The 17,923-nt window shown below is 49.8% G+C and overlaps 2 protein-coding genes across 3 annotated transcripts in view; one reads left to right on the top strand and one right to left on the bottom strand.

The window, feature by feature from the left end:
* Window positions 1–17,923, bottom strand: part of vps35l (VPS35 endosomal protein sorting factor like) — a gene marked incomplete at its 3' end in the record, with an annotated part of 249,115 nt that overhangs the window by 18,248 nt on the left and 212,944 nt on the right. The gene's annotated exons all lie outside the window — the stretch shown is intronic.
* The window catches only part of antxr1c (ANTXR cell adhesion molecule 1c), a 104,665-nt gene that overhangs the window by 3,596 nt on the left and 83,146 nt on the right, over window positions 1–17,923 (top strand). The window contains exon 1 of one of the 2 annotated variants that reach the window (XM_079492760.1): window positions 7,819–7,929. The exons of the other annotated variant lie outside the window; for it this stretch is intronic. The gene's annotated coding sequence lies outside the window, so the exon portion shown is untranslated. Of the gene's footprint in view, window positions 1–7,818; window positions 7,930–17,923 lie in introns of those variants that run through there. 2 annotated transcript variants of the gene reach the window in all.

Below are 17,923 nucleotides of genomic sequence, written 5' to 3' on the forward strand. Positions count from 1 at the left end.
GACAACCTCAACAACAGCAAGAACAACAACTTTAAAGCCACTTCCTCTCCTGCCATTCAAAGCAAGAACCCTAAATGATCAAAGGGACTTTTACCCTCTCTCTCTCTCTCTCTCTCTCTCTCTCTCTCTCTCTCTCTCTCTCTATCTGCCTCTCTCTCTCTCTCTCTGCCTCTCTCTCTCTCTCTCTCTCTCTCTCTCTCTCTCTCTCTCTCTCTCTCTCTCTCTCTCTCTCTCTCTCTCTCTCTCTCTCTCTCTCTCTCTCTCTCTCTCTGCCTCTCTCTCTCAGTGACCATTTCATTCATTTCCTCTCCGTCCGCCCACATTGGAAAAATGTTGTGGTTCTGACATCGTCGGAGCTGGCCCTCCGTGGCATGCCGGGGCTCAGCCCGCTTGCCTGCCTTCACGAGGGGAAAATACAGAGCATGCATTTCATTTCAAGGCAGGACAGGACAGGAGAATTAACACTCTCTACTGCACCAAACCTTTCAGTTCCAGGGACCTCCGGTTCGCCATGCATTAGGGCCACGTACGGACCCCCGTACCTCTGAGAGCGTACAGACAGAACCAGACAGTTACAGACCTGTAGCCTAAGGGTCCATTTGGTTTCCGTTTGTCTGCTATCAGAGTTACAGACCTGTAAGGGTTAATTTGGTTCCGTTCGCAAAGCTCTCAGAGTTTCAGACCTCAGATCTGTCAGGGTCCATTTGGTTCCGTTCACATGCTTTGATTGCTCTCATAGTTACAGACCTGCAAGGGTCCATTTGGTTCTGTTCGTTTGCTCTCATAGTTACAGACCTGCAAGGGTCCATTTGGTTTCCCTTTGTATATGATCTCAGAGTTACAGACTTGTAAGGGTCCATTTGGTTCTGTTTGTTTGCTCTCAGAGTTACAGACCTGCAAGGGTCCATTTGGTTTCCGCTTGTATGCTCTCAGAGTTACAGACCTGTAAGGGTCCACTTGGTTCCGTTCATTCAGTACAACCTGTGATCTTTTGTGGCCAGGTGTAATTTCCTGGGGTCTAGTAGGACTATATAGTAAATATTAATAAAGAAATCGCTGTAAAATTGAGACGTATTTATACCCATGTTTGAATGCCCCGCCCCCCCTGTCAACAATAGCTAAAACGAAAGAAAGCAGCAAATGAAAAAAATAAAAATAACACTCATCTTTTACTTTGTCTAATAACAACCTAAAGTTGTCCTTTAAACCTGTAAACCTGTTATGTGACAATAATTCAGGGTCTCCATTTCTCGGTGGGAGAGGAGAGGAGGGGAGGAGGGAGAACACCGGCCTCCATCCACTGCAGATGTGCCTGCAGTTATAATGGTATCGCTGTACAGATGCATGGGTTAAAATTACATTTCATTCATACCGTGCGTTCCGGCTTGCAGCTTTAACATAGCTCGTAAAAAGCCAGTCAACATGGATATACACTACAGTAAAAGTGAGTTCAACCTGTGCTGCATTAGTACCACAGACTATTCCCCTTGTGCACATTTCACAGGGACACAGAATTAGCTGATTGTAACACAAAACACTTGTGTTTCTCCAAACGACTCCCCCCTTGGGGACCGGCTGAGGAAGCGGCACTAATCCAGTATGTCTGTGGCAGGCCGTGACGATTCGTGACGCACAAATCACCGTTAACAGCAAGGCGGTTGTAATCATCACTCACTCACTGTACCAGTCCAGTGCTTTATAGCTAACGGTGGAACGTCTCTGTTCACTTATTATTGTAAGTTATGATAGAGAGGTGCCCGGCGTGTGTGTATGTGCTGCTGTGATGAGTCCCTCTATCACTGCACTGTGGGCATGTTGCTGTTAGTACCTCTATCACTGCACTGTGGGCATGTTGCTGTTAGTACCTCTACCACTGCACTGTGGGCATGTTGCTGTTAGTACCTCTATCACTGCACTGTGGGCATGTTGCTGTTAGTACCTCTATCACTGCACTGTGGGCATGTTGCTGTTAGTACCTCTTCCACTGCACTGTGGGCATGTTGCTGTTAGTACCTCTTACACTGCACTGTGGGCATGTTGCTGTTAGTACCTCTATCACTGCACTGTGGGCATGTTGCTGTTAGTACCTCTACCACTGCACTGTGGGCATGTTGCTGTTAGTACCTCTCCCACTGCACTGTGGGCATGTTGCTGTTAGTACCTCTATCACTGCACTGTGGGCATGTTGCTGTTGGTACCTCTCCCACTGCACTGTGGGCATGTTGCTGTTAGTACCTCTATCACTGCACTGTGGGCATGTTGCTGTTGGTACCTCTCCCACTGCACTGTGGGCATGTTGCTGTTAGTACCTCTATCACTGCACTGTGGGCATGTTGCTGTTAGTACCTCTTCCACTGCACTGTGGGCATGTTGCTGTTAGTACCTCTATCACTGCACTGTGGGCATGTTGCTGTTAGTACCTCTCCCACTGCACTGTGGGCATGTTGCTGTTAGTCCCTCTCCCACTGCACTGTGGGCATGTTGCTGTTAGTACCTCTACCACTGCACTGTGGGCATGTTGCTGTTAGTACCTCTTCCACTGCACTGTGGGCATGTTGCTGTTAGTACCTCTATCACTGCACTGTGGGCATGTTGCTGTTAGTACCTCTTCCACTGCACTGTGGGCATGTTGTTGTTAGTCCCTCTACCACTGCACTGTGGGCATGTTGCTGTTAGTACCTCTTCCACTGCACTGTGGGCATGTTGCTGTTAGTACCTCTACCACTGCACTGTGGGCATGTTGCTGTTAGTACCTCTTCCACTGCACTGTGGGCATGTTGCTGTTAGTACCTCTACCACTGCACTGTGGGCATGTTGCTGTTAGTACCTCTATCACTGCACTGTGGGCATGTTGCTGTTAGTACCTCTTTCACTGCACTGTGGGCATGTTGCTGTGATGAGTACCTCTTCCACTGCACTGTGGGCATGTTGCTGTTAGTACCTCTCCCACTGCACTGTGGGCATGTTGCTGTTAGTACCTCTTCCACTGCACTGTGGGCATGTTGCTGTGATGAGTACCTCTTCCACTGCACTGTGGGCATGTTGCTGTTAGTACCTCTTCCACTGCACTGTGGGCATGTTGCTGTGATGAGTACCTCTTCCACTGCACTGTGGGCATGTTGCTGTTAGTACCTCTATCACTGCACTGTGGGCATGTTGCTGTTAGTACCTCTTCCACTGCACTGTGGGCATGTTGCTGTGATGAGTACCTCTTCCACTGCACTGTGGGCATGTTGCTGTTAGTACCTCTATCACTGCACTGTGGGCATGTTGCTGTTAGTACCTCTTCCACTGCACTGTGGGCATGTTGCTGTGATGAGTACCTCTTCCACTGCACTGTGGGCATGTTGCTGTTAGTACCTCTTCCACTGCACTGTGGGCATGTTGCTGTTAGTACCTCTATCACTGCACTGTGGGCATGTTGCTGTTAGTACCTCTTCCACTGCACTGTGGGCATGTTGCTGTTAGTACCTCTTCCACTGCACTGTGGGCATGTTGCTGTTAGTACCTCTTCCACTGCACTGTGGGCATGTTGCTGTTAGTACCTCTACCACTGCACTGTGGGCATGTTGCTGTTAGTACCTCTATCACTGCACTGTGGGCATGTTGCTGTTAGTACCTCTATCACTGCACTGTGGGCATGTTGCTGTTAGTACCTCTACCACTGCACTGTGGGCATGTTGCTGTTAGTACCTCTACCACTGCACTGTGGGCATGTTGCTGTTAGTACCTCTCCCACTGCACTGTGGGCATGTTGCTGTTAGTACCTCTTCCACTGCACTGTGGGCATGTTGCTGTTAGTACCTCTCCCACTGCACTGTGGGCATGTTGCTGTTAGTACCTCTAACACTGCACTGTGGGCATGTTGCTGTTAGTACCTCTACCACTGCACTGTGGGCATGTTGCTGTTAGTACCTCTTCCACTGCACTGTGGGCATGTTGCTGTGATGAGTACCTCTTCCACTGCACTGTGGGCATGTTGCTGTTAGTACCTCTATCACTGCACTGTGGGCATGTTGCTGTTAGTACCTCTTCCACTGCACTGTGGGCATGTTGCTGTGATGAGTACCTCTTCCACTGCACTGTGGGCATGTTGCTGTTAGTACCTCTATCACTGCACTGTGGGCATGTTGCTGTTAGTACCTCTTCCACTGCACTGTGGGCATGTTGCTGTGATGAGTACCTCTTCCACTGCACTGTGGGCATGTTGCTGTTAGTACCTCTTCCACTGCACTGTGGGCATGTTGCTGTTAGTACCTCTATCACTGCACTGTGGGCATGTTGCTGTTAGTACCTCTTCCACTGCACTGTGGGCATGTTGCTGTTAGTACCTCTTCCACTGCACTGTGGGCATGTTGCTGTTAGTACCTCTTCCACTGCACTGTGGGCATGTTGCTGTTAGTACCTCTACCACTGCACTGTGGGCATGTTGCTGTTAGTACCTCTATCACTGCACTGTGGGCATGTTGCTGTTAGTACCTCTATCACTGCACTGTGGGCATGTTGCTGTTAGTACCTCTATCACTGCACTGTGGGCATGTTGCTGTTAGTACCTCTATCACTGCACTGTGGGCATGTTGCTGTTAGTACCTCTATCACTGCACTGTGGGCATGTTGCTGTTAGTACCTCTACCACTGCACTGTGGGCATGTTGCTGTTAGTACCTCTCCCACTGCACTGTGGGCATGTTGCTGTTAGTACCTCTTCCACTGCACTGTGGGCATGTTGCTGTTAGTACCTCTCCCACTGCACTGTGGGCATGTTGCTGTTAGTACCTCTAACACTGCACTGTGGGCATGTTGCTGTTAGTACCTCTCCCACTGCACTGTGGGCATGTTGCTGTTAGTACCTCTAACACTGCACTGTGGGCATGTTGCTGTTAGTACCTCTACCACTGCACTGTGGGCATGTTGCTGTTAGTACCTCTTCCACTGCACTGTGGGCATGTTGCTGTTAGTACCTCTACCACTGCACTGTGGGCATGTTGCTGTTAGTACCTCTACCACTGTACTGTGGGCATGTTGCTGCTCGGTGCTGTGAGGAAGAAGGACACACATGTTCGCTAACGAGGGGAACAAAGTCTGTTTTGTGTCAGCTTTGCCATCGTTAGCTCACCAGCTTTGCTGCTTATTCCACTCTGACTGACTGACTAACAAGGCACAGATCGAGCAGAGGGAGTGGATTACGCACGCAGCCACGCGCACACACACACACACGCTCACACACGCACGCACGCACGCATGCACGCACGCACGCATGCACGCACACACATACACACACACGCGCACACAGTGCATTTTTATAGATATACGTATAGATGAGCACTCATCGCTGATTGCTCCCGTGCTCCGGCCTGTAAACAACCCTTCAATCAATACTGCCCTAAAGGAGCCTGTCCGTATTCTTCGCCCTGAAATGTGTTGCATGTAAAAGGCATACATGTGACCATGATTATATATGGCTTAAACAATCACAGTTCTTTTGGCTTGATATATGAGGTAGTTTCAGGCTTTTCCGCTGTAATATTTTGCTGCTGACATGAAGGCACGCTGTTCTGCTTCTGAATTGTCCTTGGAAATGTCTTCTCAACTCATCTTATCTCAAATTGTATTGTCACGACACAAATGTGGCAGTACAACGAGGTGAAATTGTCATTTTGTGCAGGCTTTCACTGTTGCAGTTTAAAAGCAGGGGCAATAAAACAATGAAAGAGAATAAAAGAGTTAGAATCTGGTCAAATCATGTAGATTAAACTAAGTCCTAGATCCATCCATTTATCCATTCAGCATAATGCACAATAATGGATAAAAGGAACAGGTGACAGGCTGACAGTTACTAGGACCGGTGAAGCGAATCTGATCTCATCTCATCTTCACTAATCTTAACTCATCTTATCTCTAGTATTAGTAAAACCGACCCGTGTTGAGACTGTACTGTACTGTAGCTTCTTTCCTCACTGTAGCTTTTTTCATACACCAAATCTCTTTGTCCAAAATGGCCGATCTACAAACGTCTTCACCAGGAATAGCCAATCTACAAGACACATTGTGAGCTTGTAGATTGGCAATTTTGTTGGCAAATGCCCAAAAAATACCCCCCCCCCCCAGAATAGGGAAGCTGGGGTTAAAGGGATATTTTACTTGCAAAAAAAAGGTTTTGGTCATATTGTCGTCTACTCAGGCTTATGTGAACACCCCTGAATCGAGCAACTTAAAAAAAAGACTGTCTGGGGTGTTCTCAACTTAAAATGAATTGTCTGGGGTGTTCACAAAAGCCTGAGTAGATGATCAAATATCCCTTTAAAGTGGTTAACTCACATAATCTTCTTAACTCATCTAATTCATCACAGGTTCCATCATGCACTGTGTTTTCCAGCATGTCCGGAACGAGGAACACGTGTGTGAGCGAACATGGTGTCGATGTGGAGCTGGGTTGGTGTTTGGTATAGGGAGGAAAGTACGCCGTGGTTCTGTGTGAGAGAGAAGGAGGTCCGTAAAGCAGACTGTATGTGGAGCTGGGTTGGTGTTTGGTATAGGGTGGAAAGTACGCCATGGTTCTGTGTGAGAGAGAGGGTCCGTAAAGCAGACTGTATGTGGAGCTGGGTTGGTGTTTGGTATAGGGAGGAGAGTACGCCATGGTTCTGTGTGAGAGAGAAGGCCCGTAAAGCAGACCGTATGTGAAGCTGGGTTGGTGTTTGGTATAGGGTGGAAAGTACGCCATGGTTCTGTGCGAGAGAGAAGGTCCGTAAAGCAGACCGTATGTGGAGCTGGGTTGGTGTTTGGTATAGGGAGGAACGTAGGCCATGGTTCTGTGCGTCAGAGGAGGTCTGTAAAGCAGACCGTAATGAGGGCGATACCGCTGCGTGAAGCTCGTAAAAACGCACGCCGATGACATTTATTACAGACACCGGGAGATATGAGCTCACGTTGCGGTGGTGACACCTGGGACTGAGGCCTAGACGGAGGTCGGCAGGTTATAGCGATCAGACTATAGTACCGTACTGGCTCGGAAAATCTTGGCAGTTAAAAGTGAATCGGAAAACGTTGTATCATCTCTCAGACACACAAACGGGCGGTCGAGCCGAGGCTGTCTTTGAGCAAGGTATTTAAAGCTGCAATCCGCAAGTTTTATGTCCTAATCCGGGACTCGTGACCAAATCTAAGAGGCAACTCACGACGCTTGGCCAGGGGTGATATTGTGGCTTGTGAGCTTAAACTCATTCGGCGCCTAGATCGCCTTTTGACGCCTCCCGGTGCAAACGCCCCCCTGCACCGAGATCGCCTTTGGATGCCTATTTTTTTTTTTTTATGTTTTTTCTTTGTGGCTTTCGCCTTTATTTTATATGGAGGGACAGACAGTAGGCTGACAGGAAATGGGGAGAGAGATGGGGGGAAGACATGCAGTAAAGGCCGTCGGGATCGGGAGTCGAACCCGCGGCACACTGCCAGACTGGATTACCAGCCAAAGTGCCTGGACCATTGAGCCATGGCCCAGGCCTTGGATGCCTATTTTAATATCAATTGATTACGGTACACAACTGTGTCCTGTACACACTCGTAACACTCCAGTTGCGGTGCGATAACAAATTAAAAAAAAGGAAAAAATACGTAAATACAAATTCCACTGGATTCCGCTGTCTATGGGGACACAGTTTTTAGAATAGTAATATATCGGTGTTCTGTTACGGTTGTTTATTTCATGTTTGTATTTTATTTTGAAAAATGTGAATTCATTGGTTTCCTATGGCAGGTAGTACCCCTTTAAGAAATACAGGAAGTAGACTTCAGTTTTGTCATGTGACACACGTCATGTGACTTCTTTCAGGAAGTGCACTATAGTTTCCATTGCAAACAATGCATGCACAGCAAGGCTCCTGTTTCTGTATCTGCTAACATCTGCTCAAATGTTCTCCCTGTCTTAGCATCGTTGGTATGTATTGTGATCTTTTCACCTGGTGAAAAGTATTCATTATTTTTGTATGGAAAGTATGCTTTGTCAAGTTTGATGTAAGAGGCCTGTCAAATTCTACTCACCTGTCTAAACTTACCTGTCCATCTCTGGTTGAATTACTAGCCCCTTTTGGGACCCTTGGTTACCTTTTCTGAATTTTGTACGGCGGTACCCTAGGGTCCCTACTTAGTTATTCCACTCTCCATAGGACGCAGCTTTATCTACTATCTGTTCACGGAGACCCGCGCGGTCCTTGAGTGTTGGTGAGATGTTTCAAAGATGCATAGAGTAGCAGTAACCACAAAACGGCCTGGCCAATCAGCAGCAGCTATAGGCGGGATAGCTGCTGCTGATTGGCCAGGCCGTTTTGTGGCCGGGCATCAAGTCTGCCTGAGAGTTCCCAGATGGGAGCAGGAAAGGGGAACCCAGTGTACTCTCTGCTGCCCCATCTGGCGGAGTCAGGTTAGAGTAGCAGTAGGAGACAGAGGAAACGTGTGCGAAGCGGCGTTAATCTGTGTTGCCGTTAAGTATTTTTGTAATGTAACACATTTTTGTAATGTGTGTGCATATGTAAATGTAACAGTTGCAATGCTTTAATTCCCAGTTACTGCCAAGGAACTTCTCAGTACCTACAGCTAGCAGTAGAATTGCCTGAGACTGCATGAAAGCGACCCTGGAAAACAAAACAAAATCACATTCACACACATTCACAGTCGACCTCCTCTGGAGGAATTTGAGTTTATAAAAAGAACAATGCCGTTTAGTGGCGTACTGTACAAGTGGATCAAATAAAAACCAGTGGAAACTTTATGTGAGCCTTCCCTCCATCCCGCCCAGCGTTCAAAGAGACCCACCACCACTCTGTCCTTCTGAAAGAGACCCACCACCACTCTCTCCTTCTGAAAGCCACTCTCTGAATGAAGTCCTCCTCGAGTCCCACTGTAAACCTCACAGAGCCCTCCATCTACTGTGGAGTCAGACAGCTGTGTTGTGGTGTGTGTGTGTGTGTGGTGTAAGAAAGAAGCTCAATTGCACATACTATACCAATTAGATCAATTATAGCATGCCATCCTCTGCTGTAATAAATGTCAGCTCAATGAAACGGTGATAATTAGCTAATTGAAAGCATCGTCAATTAGGCATGCGTTAAGTGATTACGTGCAACACATATGCTATAGGGCCAGGCTACAGTATAGAGGGTATGCGCATGCATAAAGTGAATGGCAGATCGAGTGGCAAAGTGAGTGGCAAAGTTAATTTAACATTGTTTAAAGTCATTTAATGCAATCAAAGCCAGAAAGTAGCTTTTTGCCACTCAGTAGGCGTTCCTGCATAACTTCCGGGTATGATGATGATGATGTCACACGCATACCATCTATAGGTGGCATATGTTTATGTTGTTCTGTCTCGTTAACATGTTATGCAACCTGACTCCGCCAGATGGGCCACAAAACGGCCTGGCCAATCAGCAGCAGCTATCCCGCCTCTAGCTGCTGCTGATTGGCCAGGCCGTTTTGTGGCCGGGCATCAAGTCTGCCTGAGAGTTCCCAGATGGGAGCAGGAGGGGGGAACCCAGTGTACTCTCTGCTGCCCCATCTGGCGGAGTCAGGTTACATGTTATGCCCATGTAAGTTACATTTTGATGAATTGAACATTGTGGACCCTATTTGAAACAAGTGTAATGCTTAATTGGGTCGTCCACTCACAGTTAACAGCCTTTGTATTGAGTTTGTGCTTGAAATGTACTGTAATTCTGCAAACTGTTAATACATTTTTCAATCAATCAATCAAACACACAGGAGATGAGCTAAACTGGAAGGACCAACATTGACTTGTGCATCCTTAAAATTCACCATTTCATATTTAATATTCACAGGCTGACCATTTGGGTTCCCAACGCATAATATTTGTGTGGCTGTTTGTGGCTTATTTCCACTGTTAGGCTCTTAGCTTCTATGATTCATGTTTGATGTATTTGATGTATTACCGTGTGTTGTTCTTGCTTACTGTAAATCGCTCTGGATTAAGAGCGTCTGCTAAATGCCTTTTATTGTAATCTTTTTCTCTCAAACATAGCAGATCTACAAGCTCGTAGCTAAAGTATAACATAATGCTTAAAACACCAAAAAGTACCACTTCACCACTTTTCAACCTATCTTCATATAATTGGTCCTCACTAAATGTCCATGATAAAATGCCACAACATTTACTCTACTCGGTCTGTGTCTCATAGACTCATGTAAATAAGATTATTCTTTTTTTTTAATATTTACGACGGCTTCCATTATCGCTTTGTAAACTTTTCAGGACTAGAAAGCCTGCGGTTTCTATTGGCTTGGAATTCCCCATCAATGTCACTGGTGGACGGCCCTCCTATGAGACACAGACACTGGTGGACGGCCCTCCTATGAGACACAGACACTGGTGGACGGCCCTCCTATGAGACACAGACACTGGTGGACGGCCCTCCTATGAGACACAGACACTGGTGGACGGCCCTCCTATGAGACACAGACACTGGTGGACGGCCCTCCTATGAGACACAGACACTGGTGGACGGCCCTCCTATGAGACACAGACACTGGTGGACGGCCCTCCTATGAGACACAGACACTGGTGGACGGCCCTCCTATGAGACACAGACACTGGTGGACGGCCCTCCTATGAGACACAGACACTGGTGGACGGCCCTCCTATGAGACACAGACACTGGTGGACGGCCCTCCTATGAGACACAGACACTGGTGGACGGCCCTCCTATGAGACACAGACACTGGTGGACGGCCCTCCTATGAGACACAGACACTGGTGGACGGCCCTCCTATGAGACACAGACCGAGTCACTGGTGGACGGCCCTCCTATGAGACACAGACACTGGTGGACGGCCCTCCTATGAGACACAGACACTGGTGGACGGCCCTCCTATGAGACACAGACACTGGTGGACGGCCCTCCTATGAGACACAGACCGAGTCACTGGTGGACGGCCCTCCTATGAGACACAGACACTGGTGGACGGCCCTCCTATGAGACACAGACCGAGTCACTGGTGGACGGCCCTCCTATGAGACACAGACACTGGTGGACGGCCCTCCTATGAGACACAGACACTGGTGGACGGCCCTCCTATGAGACACAGACACTGGTGGACGGCCCTCCTATGAGACACAGACACTGGTGGACGGCCCTCCTATGAGACACAGACACTGGTGGACGGCCCTCCTATGAGACACAGACACTGGTGGACGGCCCTCCTATGAGACACAGACACTGGTGGACGGCCCTCCTATGAGACACAGACACTGGTGGACGGCCCTCCTATGAGACACAGACACTGGTGGACGGCCCTCCTATGAGACACAGACACTGGTGGACGGCCCTCCTATGAGACACAGACAGAGCAGAAACACATTGTGGCATTTTATCATGAACATTAGTGAGGACTAATTATAATATGAAGGTAAGGTTGAAAAGTGGTGAAGAGGTCCTTTAAATTTAGACCTGAGGACGATTATACAAATGCCTTCTAAATCTTGACAGTTTTCTGAAAAACCCTATATGTTTCTACATTGTATGTCAGTGGTTATCAAACATTTTCATGTGAAGGACCCCCAAAAAATATATGTAATTGGCCACTGAACCCCATCTGACAATGATGTTGTTCCAGGGACCTTCAAAACGTTAACTCTGAAAGAATATATATTCCAAATTTGCGCCACATTTTCACATTTTTTTTCAATATAGCTAAAGTATAACATAATGCTTAAAACACCAAAAGGGGTTCCCGCCCTGAATGGGTTAAGACAAGTAAAATATTTGAATACTTTCTCCACCACTGGGTGTCCAGGGTGTTCAAATCCCGGGTTTTACAGTAGCTAATATCTCTCCACTGGGAGAGGAGTCGGACATGCATAGTTTGATGGGTTTTGTGACATCTCCGCTGGGAGGGAGGAGACCCCCGGGGCAGACCGAGGCGCAGACGGAGGGATCACATCCACTCACTGGCCTTGGAACGTCTCGGGATCCCCCAGGAGGAAGTTACTAATGTTGCTCTGGAGAGAGAGGGGAAGTCTGGAGCTCTCTGGTAGAGCTGTTACCGCCCGTGAGTTTGATGTCGGAAAGGAAGTTAATAACCAGTGTATTATTTCTGTATATGACGGTAATATGACACCATACACCATGTGACCTCGCCCTCCCCCCCTGTGTGACGGCAGACTGCTGGGCGAGCGCTGGTGCTTTGGCATGGGGGGGGGGGGGGGGGGGGTCAGCTCAACATATGGAATGAATTCTGCACTGGCCACATGCCGGCTGCCGGGCGCAGCTGCACTATTAACTTTGGGGCAGGCCCGTCTAGAGTTTGAACTTGAAGGGACAGGTATCAGTCAAAAGGGAGACATCGAAGAGGAAGGATGGATGGGGAAGGATCAACATATGGAATGTCAGAACCGGTCAGCTGAGCTCCATATAGCGCATGGAGTGTATGTCACGAGGCGTGACCATATATGGTGGCGTGATGTCACGAGGTGTGACCATATAGGTGTGATGTCATGAGGCCTGACCATATATGGAGGCATGACTGACGGGGAAATGCAGGTTTTCATAGTAAACTGCGAGTCTGCGGTCGCAATTACACTCTGCTAGACGAGTGCTGTAGTGATGTTATTAGTGGTGGTACTGTGCTGCTACTGTAAATAACACTGCTACACAATGACCGCCACTGTAAAGCATGTGTGCTTCTACCACGTCATACGCAGGAGTCCCATCAATGCACCCCATTGACGTTGTGTTTAACCCATTCTGGGCGGTAACCCCTTTTGGTGTCAGCATTATGTTATGCTTTAGCTATTGAAAAATAGAAGATCTACAAGCTCAACTTGTAGGTCTGCTATTTTTGAAAAATCGAAGAACGACTGACATAGAAACATAGCTTTTTCAGAAAACTGTCAGGATGTAGAAGACATTTTTAGAATCTGATCTCAGGTCAGAATGGGTTAACAACCTTGTTTCTGGACCCTGCAGCATGGTCTCTCTCTCTGCCTGGCTGGCCTGGGATCAGATCCTGCCACAGCACCGACCTACTGTACCTCCCACACTAGTGCACGTTGCCGTGTCTTATCGTCTGCTACACAGGGACCACCAGGGGTCCAAAATGGACTCAAAGTCGTCCGCTACACGGGGACCCCCAGGGGTCCAAAATGGACTCAAAGTCGTCTGCTACACAGGGACCACCAGGGGTCCAAAATGGACTCAAAGTCGTACGATTTGTCACACACGTTACCGCAGTGAAATCTGTTCTCCGCATTTGACCCATCTCTTGGAGCGGTGAGCTGCAGCCGTGCTGCGCTCGGGAATCATTTGATTAGTTGGTCCCAGAGATAGAAATGCCAGGGGGGTCTGTTCTGTAGACTAATGCCAGGGGGTCTGTTCTGTAGACTAATGCCAGGGGGGTCTGTTCTGTAGACTAATGCCAGGGGGTCTGTTCTGTAGACTAATGCCAGGGGGGTCTGTTCTGTAGACTAATGCATGTCAAACTGGGAGTCCTTGAAATTAAACGGGTTGAGAATCTCTGCTAGAGCCGTAAAAGTCTTCTCTTGTGATCTTGAGATCTTTGATCTTTGATCTTGTCTCATGGGTGGTCCCTGGCATATCTCTTCAAGTGGGGGTCCGCGGGCTAATAAGTGTCAATTTGGAGGTCCTTGACAGGGAATAGTTTGGGGAACCACTGCACTAGAACACACACAGCAACACATACGACCAACAGATACACAGAATCATAATACTGTACAGAATCACACATACTGTACATACTGTACATACACACACACACACACACACACACACACACACACGCACACATGCAGGTAAACCAGAGACACATTTATCCAGCTCAGCAGGAAATATAAAACAACATAATGTGTGTCACGCACGCATGCAGCCACGCACGCATGCAAGCACGCACAGTCGCACACACGCACGCGCACAGCCTGTATCAAACCATAAAATCGGGGGCCTCTGTCAGTCCCCAGGGGACTGCTGCTGTTTTAACATTCTAGCCCTTGTTCAACGCTCCCTAGCCACGCACACACGCACACACACACACACACACACACACACACACACACACACACACACACACACACACACACACACACACACACACACACACACACACACTCCTTTGGGTAGACTTTGGCATTTGCTGAATCAGGACATGCAAGCCGCATCCTGCTGTTTTACATGAAACTGGAAGACTAAAGGGTTTGGTGTTTGGGGGGGAGGGGCGGAGGGGGGGGGGGGGGGGGGGTCCATCCAGTGAACAGCTACACCTCAATATAAACAAGCCATGCAAAGTATACAGAGGATGAGATACATATCTCCATCTTGTGTCGGAATGTGTCTAAAACACCTTTTACTTGCCACAAAAGTGTGATTGAACTACTGCGTTAGAAGGCATTTGCAGAATCGGCCTCAGGTCCTAATGATAAAAATTACACATAATGTTGTTGCGTGGCGTCACGCTCCACTGACATAAACCAATTCGTTTCACTGTTCACTGTCGACCCCTTGATAGCAGATCGGTGGTAGTTTCTTTTTTTTTTTTTTTTATGTTTTTTTGCGGCTTTCGCCTTTTTTATATTTTGTATAGAGGGACAGACAGTAGGCTGACAGGAAATGGGGGAGAGAGATGGGGGGTGACATGCAGTAGAGGCTGTCGGGATCGGGAGTCGAGCCCACGGCACACTGCCAGGCTCGGGCTACCGGCCAAGGTGCCTGGACCGCTGAGCCACGGCCCAGGCCTGGGTGGTATAGTTTCACCGTTCAGTGTCGTCCCCTTGACAGCAGACTGGCTGGTATTCCACACGTACGCCTTCAACAATCTCAGCATCTTCCCCCCCAATGGATAAGATTCCAATCATCCTGTTTCACATCTTTACAGCAGGGACAATGACGGACTGCAGCTTGTCGATCGGCTATTTTTCATTTCTACTTTGTGTGATTGATACTGTAACTGTAGTATGACGAAGTAGGGCCTTAATTTATTTAAATTTAAAAAAAGTTTAAATATAGAGATACAAGGTTTCAGCCCGACAGCAATGATATCACACTTCTTGAATATTTCTGGAGGCATTCAGTCTGGAGGCATGCAGTCTGGAGGCATGCAGTCTGGAGGCATGCAGTCTGGAGGCATGCAGTCTGGAGGCATGCAGTCTGGAGGCATGCAGTCTGGAGGCATGCAGTCTGGAGGCATGCAGTCTGGAGGCATGCAGTCTGGAGGCATGCAGTCTGGAGGCATGCAGTCAGTCTGGAGGCATGCAGTCTGGAGGCATGCAGTCTGGAGGCATGCAGTCTGGAGGCATGCAGTCTGGAGGCAGTCAGTCTGGAGGCATGCAGTCTGGAGGCAGTCAGTCTGGAGGCATGCAGTCTGGAGGCATGCAGTCTGGAGGCATGCAGTCTGGAGGCATGCAGTCTGGAGGCATGCAGTCTGGAGGCATGCAGTCTGGAGGCAGTCAGTCTGGAGGCATGCAGTCTGGAGGCATGCAGTCTGGAGGCATGCAGTCTGGAGGCATGCAGTCTGGAGGCATGCAGTCTGGAGGCATGCAGTCTGGAGGCATGCAGTCTGGAGGCAGTCAGTCTGGAGGCATGCAGTCTGGAGGCATGCAGTCTGGAGGCATGCAGTCTGGAGGCATGCAGTCTGGAGGCATGCAGTCTGGAGGCATGCAGTCTGGAGGCATGCAGTCTGGAGGCATGCAGTCTGGAGGCAGTCAGTCTGGAGGCATGCAGTCTGGAGGCATGCAGTCTGGAGGCATGCAGTCTGGAGGCATGCAGTCTGGAGGCATGCAGTCTGGAGGCATGCAGTCTGGAGGCATGCAGTCTGGAGGCATGCAGTCAGTCTGGAGGCATGCAGTCTGGAGGCATGCAGTCTGGAGGCATGCAGTCTGGAGGCATGCAGTCTGGAGGCAGTCAGTCTGGAGGCATGCAGTCTGGAGGCATGCAGTCTGGAGGCATGCAGTCTGGAGGCATGCAGTCTGGAGGCATGCAGTCTGGAGGCATGCAGTCAGTCTGGAGGCATGCAGTCTGGAGGCATGCAGTCTGGAGGCATGCAGTCTGGAGGCATGCAGTCTGGAGGCATGCAGTCTGGAGGCATGCAGTCTGGAGGCATGCAGTCAGTCTGGAGGCATGCAGTCTGGAGGCATGCAGTCTGGAGGCATGCAGTCTGGAGGCATGCAGTCTGGAGGCATGCAGTCTGGAGGCATGCAGTCTGGAGGCATGCAGTCTGGAGGCAGTCAGTCTGGAGGCATGCAGTCTGGAGGCAGTCAGTCTGGAGGCATGCAGTCTGGAGGCATGCAGTCTGGAGGCATGCAGTCTGGAGGCATGCAGTCTGGAGGCATGCAGTCTGGAGGCATGCAGTCTGGAGGCATGCAGTCTGGAGGCATGCAGTCAGTCTGGAGGCATGCAGTCTGGAGGCATGCAGTCTGGAGGCATGCAGTCTGGAGGCATGCAGTCTGGAGGCAGTCAGTCTGGAGGCATGCAGTCTGGAGGCATGCAGTCTGGAGGCATGCAGTCTGGAGGCATGCAGTCTGGAGGCATGCAGTCTGGAGGCAGTCAGTCTGGAGGCATGCAGTCTGGAGGCATGCAGTCTGGAGGCATGCAGTCTGGAGGCATGCAGTCTGGAGGCATGCAGTCTGGAGGCATGCAGTCTGGAGGCATGCAGTCTGGAGGCATGCAGTCTGGAGGCAGTCAGTCTGGAGGCAGTCAGTCTGGAGGCATGCAGTCTGGAGGCATGCAGTCTGGAGGCATGCAGTCTGGAGGCATGCAGTCTGGAGGCATGCAGTCTGGAGGCATGCAGTCTGGAGGCATGCAGTCTGGAGGCAGTCAGTCTGGAGGCATGCAGTCTGGAGGCATGCAGTCTGGAGGCATGCAGTCTGGAGGCATGCAGTCTGGAGGCATGCAGTCTGGAGGCATGCAGTCTGGAGGCATGCAGTCTGGAGGCATGCAGTCTGGAGGCATGCAGTCTGGAGGCAGTCAGTCTGGAGGCAGTCAGTCTGGAGGCATGCAGTCTGGAGGCAGTCAGTCTGGAGGCATGCAGTCTGGAGGCATGCAGTCAGTCTGGAGGCATGCAGTCTGGAGGCATGCAGTCAGTCTGGAGGCATGCAGTCTGGAGGCATGCAGTCAGTCTGGAGGCATGCAGTCAGTCTGGAGGCATGCAGTCTGGAGGCATGCAGTCTGGAGGCATGCAGTCTGGAGGCATGCAGTCTGGAGGCATGCAGTCTGGAGGCATGCAGTCTGGAGGCATGCAGTCTGGAGGCATGCAGTCTGGAGGCATGCAGTCTGGAGGCATGCAGTCTGGAGGCATGCAGTCTGGAGGCATGCAGTCTGGAGGCATGCAGTCTGGAGGCATGCAGTCTGGAGGCATGCAGTCAGTCTGGAGGCATGCAGTCTGGAGGCATGCAGTCTGGAGGCAGTCAGTCTGGAGGCATGCAGTCTGGAGGCATGCAGTCAGTCTGGAGGCATGCAGTCTGGAGGCATGCAGTCAGTCTGGAGGCATGCAGTCTGGAGGCATGCAGTCAGTCTGGAGGCATGCAGTCTGGAGGCATGCAGTCTGGAGGCATGCAGTCTGGAGGCATGCAGTCTGGAGGCATGCAGTCTGGAGGCATGCAGTCAGTCTGGAGGCATGCAGTCAGTCTGGAGGCATGCAGTCAGTCTGGAGGCATGCAGTCTGGAGGCATGCAGTCTGGAGGCATGCAGTCTGGAGGCATGCAGTCTGGAGGCATGCAGTCTGGAGGCATGCAGTCTGGAGGCATGCAGTCAGTCTGGAGGCATGCAGTCTGGAGGCATTCAGTCTGGAGGCATGCAGTCAGTCTGGAGGCATGCAGTCTGGAGGCATTCAGTCTGGAGGCATGCAGTCTGGAGGCATGCAGTCTGGAGGCATGCAGTCTGGAGGCATGCAGTCTGGAGGCATGCAGTCAGTCT

The sequence above is a fragment of the Electrona antarctica genome (genome assembly GCF_951216825.1).
Source record: "Electrona antarctica genome assembly, chromosome: 22".
NCBI classification, from domain to species: Eukaryota; Metazoa; Chordata; class Actinopteri; order Myctophiformes; family Myctophidae; genus Electrona; species Electrona antarctica.